A 5,657-nucleotide genomic window follows, 5' to 3' on the forward strand; every position below is an offset into this window, starting at 1 on the left:
ATCTATGGCACTGGGATCACAGTACGTTGTGTTGGTGATCCATTGGAATTCGATTATTGTTGCCTCATGTGCAGAGATATGCTGTAAGGCTTTTGTAAACACCAGAGATTCTGCAGATGCTGGAAATCCAGAGACACACACACACAAAATGGAGGAACTCAGGAGGTCTGGCCACCACTGTGGAGAGGAACAAAGAGTCGATGTTCCACGCTGAAAACCTTCAGTCCTTCGGTTAGTTTTGGACTGAAGTTGATAAACTACAACTCATGTACACCAATAGTTGCAGAACTGGGTAGCAAGGGGCCAAGGCACCACAACGCCAGAGCCTGAAACATGGCTGCTACAGTACTTGGTTGCAATTTTCTTTTTGACAGAGTACATGCATGTGTGTGTGCTTGTACGTGTGCATATATGTGCAGGTTTGTCACAAACATGGCGGTGTGAAGGTTCAAAGTTCAAAGTAAACTGATTATCAAAGTACATATATGTCACCATATACAAGCCTGAGGGTTCATTTTCCTGTGGGCATAATCTGTAAATCGATAACTATAACAGGAGCAATGAAAGTTCGCCTAACTAGGGCGTTCGACCATTGTGCAGAAGACGACTGCACAAACACAAGAAAGAAGTGATAATAGTAAATAAATTGGCAATAAAATATTGAGAAAATGAGATGAAGAACCCTTCAAAGTGAGTTCATAGGTTGTGGGAAAATTTCAATGATGGGGTAAGTGAAGTTGAGGAAAATTATCTCCTTAATTCCAGAGCCTGGTGGTTGAGGTGTAGTAGCTGTTCCTGTACCTGGTGGTGTGAGGCTCCTGTACCTTCTTCCTGATGGCAGCAGCGAGAAAAGAGCATGTTTTGGGTGGAGAGGGGGTCCCTGGTGATGGATTCTGCTTTCCTGCCACAGAGTTTTATGTAGATGTGCTCAATTGTGTAGGAAGGATTTACTGGTTTTGGAGGTGGTGATGAGGAGATGCACCGGGTTGATTCCAGAGATGAGGTGGTTAGACTATGAGGAGAGATTGAATCGCTTGGGACTGTACTCACCAGAATTCAGAAGAATGAGAGGAGATCTTATAGGAACATATAAAATTATGAAAGGTAAGATAGAGGCAGGAAAGTTGTTTCCACTAGTAGGTGAGACTAGAACTAGGGGACATAGCCTCAAGATTCAGGGGAGTCGATTTAGGACAGAGATGAGGAGGAACTGCTTTTCCCAGAGAGTGGTGAATCTGTGGAATTCTCCGCCCAGTAATGCAGTGGAGGCTACCTCAGTAAATATACTTAAGACAAGGTTGGATAAATTTTAGTCCATCAGGGGAATTAACGGTTATACGGGTAGGTGGAGATGAGTCCACGGTCAGATCAGCCAGGATCTTATTGAATGGCGGAGCAGGCTCGATGGGCCAGATGGCCAACTCCTGCTCCTGTTTCTTATGTTCTTATGTGATGGACCGGGCTGTGTCCACTACCTTTTTTTTTTAGGAATTTCCACTCAAGGGCGTTGGTGTTTCCATACCAGGCTGTGATGTGACCACTGTTTGCTGCTTTGTACGGCAAAGTCAAAGTCAAAGGCGTTTATTGTCATATGTACTTGTATACACAGGTCCATTGACATCACAGGCAACAGAGCATCAGGAAGAACAAAGTGCAAAGTGCAAATATGTCATGATATTCCACCCTGAGATTCGTTTCTTGCATTCACAGTAAAACAAAGAGATACAATAGAATCAATGAAAAACTGCACGGAAACAGACTGAACAACAACCAATGTGTAAAAGAAAACAAACTGCACAGATGCAAAATAAACAAACAAACAAATAAATAAATAAATAAATTGATAGATAAATAATGCAATACTCAGAACATGAGTTGTAGAGTCCTTGAAAGTGAGTCTAAGGTTGTGGAATCAGTTCAGAGTTGGGGTGAGTGAAGTTATCCACACTGGTTCAGGAATCCAATGGCTGAAGGTTAATAACTGTTCCTGAATCTCTTAGAAGCAGCGTTCACAAAACATATAAATTAAACCTAAATTATACGATTTTTAAAATAAGAAGAATCCACACTGACCACTTCTCTCGCCACAGCACCGAGGCTTCGAGACTGCTCTGGCTGCTTCGCGCTTCGTGCCTGTGAGCTTTGCGGCGTGTTTCCCCACTGTGTGATGAACGAAGACCGACGCTGTGGGCCCACCTCAGCTGCTCTGGTTCCGGATCAATGGACTCAATTTGGTTTATTGCTAGCTTTTATGTTTTTTTCTCTTTCTTGGCATTGGATTTTGGTGTTTTTTTTCATTCCATTCTTTTGGGATTCTTGCTTTATAAGCAGATGGATCTCAAGACTGTATAATCTATGCAGACTTCGATAAATGTACTTTGAAAAGAAGGGGAAAAAAAGCAATGTACATATTAATACAAAGTGATTAAAATGGTCATAGTATTACTAAACTTGTGCTCGCTAGTTTTAAAATTACTGATGTACATCAGTGACTGTACCTCAACGTGTGTGTGAGTGTTCTTGAGTGTGTGTCTGTTTGTGTATGTGTGTGAGTGTGTGTATGTGTGTATTCAGTGTGAGAGTGTGTTTGTGTGTGTGGGTTTGTATGTCTGTGTGTGTGCTTGTGTGTATGTGTATGTGAGCCTGTGTGTTTATTTGTGTGTGAATGTGTATCTGATTGTGTGTGTGTGTGTGTGTGTGTGTGTGTGTGTGTGTTTGAGTGTTTGCTGGTGAGTCAGTGTATGTGTGTATGTCTGTGTTTGAGTGTATGAGTGTGTTTGAGTGTGTGTCTATCTGCTTGTGTGTGTGTCTGATTGTGTGTGGGTGTGTGAGTGTGTGTCTCTGTGTCTGTATGTCTTTGAGTGTGTGTGAATGTCCGAGTGTGTGTATGAGATGTGTGTGTCTGTGTGTATGTGTGTGTGAGTATGCGTGTATATGTGTTTTGCATGTATGTGCGTGCCTATGTGAGAGTGTGTGTGTGAATGTGTGCATCTGTGTGTGTATGAGTCTGTGTGTGTTTTTGAGAGTGAGTGTGAGTTTTTCTGTGTGTGTGAGTGTATCTGTGTGTGAGTGTGTGAGTGTGGGTGTGTGAATGTGACTGTGTGTGCCTTTATCTGTGTGTCTTTGTGTGTGTGTGTGTGTCTGTGAGAGTGTGAACATGTGTGGAAGTGTGTGCGACTGTGTGTGAGTGTGTGTGTGTTTAAATGCCTTTATGTGAGCATGTGTATGAGTGTGTGTGTGAGTGTCTGAGTGTGCGTGGAAGTGAGCATGTGTGTGTGTGAGTGTGTGCTTGTGTGTGATGGTGCGTGCGTCTCTCTTTGTGTGTTTGAGTGCGTGTATGCGTTTATGTGTGTGTGTGAGTGTGTGGGGGTGTGTGAGTGTGCATTTGAGTGTGTTTGTGAGTGTATTTGTGTGTTTATGTGTGTGAGTTTGTGTGCTTCTCTCTCTATGTGTGTATTTGTTTCTGTTTGTGAGTATGTGCGTGCATCTGACTGCATGATTGTGTGTGTATTTGTGTGTGCAAGTGTACGTGTATGAGTGTAATGTATGTTGATGTGTGACAGTGTGTGTGAGACTGTGTGTGTATCTGTGTTTGTAAGTTTGATTGTGTGTGTGAGTGTATGTAGTGTTTGTGATTGTGTATGAGTTTGTGTGTATATGTGAGTGTGCGTGAGTGTTTGGGACTGTGAGTGTGTGTCTGTGTGTGAGTGTCTCTGTCTGTATGTGTGTCTGTGTAAGTGTGTCCATGTGTCTGTGTAAGTGTGAGCAAGAGAGTGTGTGTGTGCTTGTGTGGCTGTGTGTCTATTTATCTGTTTCTGAGTCTGTGTGTGCGTGTGTGTGTGTGCCTGTGTGTATGTGAGAGCGTGTGGGTATCTGTAAGTTTGTGTGTTTTCTTGTAAGTGTGTGTGTGTGTGTGTGTGTGTGTGTGTATGTGCTATGTGTGTCCTCGTGTGTGAGTGTGTGTACCAGTGTCTGTGAGTGTGAGTTTTTGTGTGTATATGTCAGTGTGTGTTTATACGTGTGCATATCCATGTGTGAGTGTGTAAATGTGTGCGTGTGAGATTATGTGTGTGAGTGTGAATGTGTAAATGTGTGTGTGTCTGAGTGTGTCTGTGCCTGTGTGTACTTGTTTGTAAGTGTATGAGTACGTGTTCATGTGTGTGAAGTTTGCTGATGATACTAAATTGAGTGGAAAAGCAAATTGTGCAGAAGCTACGGAGAGTCTGCAGAGAGATATAGATAGGTTAAGTGAGTGGGCAAGGGTCTGGCTCATGGAGTACAATGCTGGTAAATGCAAAGTCATCCACTTTGGAAGGGAAAATGAAAGAGCAGATTATTATTTAAATGGTAAAACAATTGCAGCACGCTGCTGTGCAGAGGGACTTGGGAGTGCTTATGCATAAATCACAAAAGGTTGGTTTGCAGGTGCAGCAGGCTATCAAGAAGGCAAATGGGATGTTGTTTCTTCATTGCGAGAGGGATTGAATTTAAGAGCAGGGAGGTTACGCTGCAACCATACAAGATACTGGGGAGGCCGCATCTGGAGTACTGCGTGCAGTTCTGGTCTCCTTACTTGATGACGGATATACCGGCTTTGGAGGTGGTGCAGAGGAGGTTCACCAGGTTGATTCCGGAGATGAGGGGGTTAGACAATGAGGACAGATTGAGTCTCCTGGGACTGTACTAGCTGGAATTCAGAAGAATGAGAGGAGATCTTATAGAAACATATAAAGTTATGAAAGGGATAGATAAGGCAGAGTCGGGGAAGTTGTTTCCACTGGTAGGTGAGACTAGAACGAGGGGACATAGCCTCAAGATTCGGGGGAGCAGGTTTAGGACAGAGATGAGGAGGAACTGCTTTGCTCAGAGAGTGGTGAATCTGTGGAATTCTCTGCCCAATGAAACAGTGGAGGCTACCTCAGTAAATATATTTGACAAGGTTGGATAGATTTCAGTCCATTAGGGGAATTAAGGGTTATGGGAAAAGGCAGGTAGGTGGAGATGAGTCCACGGCCAGATCAGTCATGAACTTATTGGACGGCGGAGTAGTCTCAACAGGACAGATGGCCGACTCCTGCTCCTGTTTCTAATGTTCTTGTGTGTGTGTGTGTGTGTGTGTGTGTGTGTGTGTGTGCGTGTGTAAGAGAATACTGTATTTGCCTGTCTTTATGTGAGTGTTTGTATGTGTCTGTGTGAGTATGTTTCTGTGTATATATGTGTGTGTGTGAGCGCTTGTGTGAGTGTGTGTATGTGTCTGTGTGTGTCCGTGTGAGTGTGTGAATGTGTACGTCTGTGTATGTGTGAGTGTTTGTGTGTGTCTGTGTGTGAGTGTGTGTGTGTCATTGTGAGTGTATGCATGTGTAAATGTGTGTACGTCACTGTAAATTCGTGTGCCTCTGTTTTTGTGCACATCGTTCCTCTTTTCCACAGCTCAGCCACACTGTGAGCTATCGAGTTACAATGCAGGAACACTCAGTGCATTCGCTCAATCAAAACTTGTTCTCAATGGGGTGGCGAACTGAGAGGAAAGTTGTTTTCTATCTGTGCCTATATTTAGCACCAGTTGCAAGCTGATTAAAAGGGTGTTAAAGATTGCTCTGCCAATTTATCAACGACACTTCCTCCCAGGAAACACATTCTGGTTCAGGAGATAAGTT

This window comes from Mobula hypostoma, chromosome 10 (genome assembly GCF_963921235.1).
Source record: "Mobula hypostoma chromosome 10, sMobHyp1.1, whole genome shotgun sequence".
Lineage (NCBI taxonomy): Eukaryota > Metazoa > Chordata > Chondrichthyes > Myliobatiformes > Myliobatidae > Mobula > Mobula hypostoma.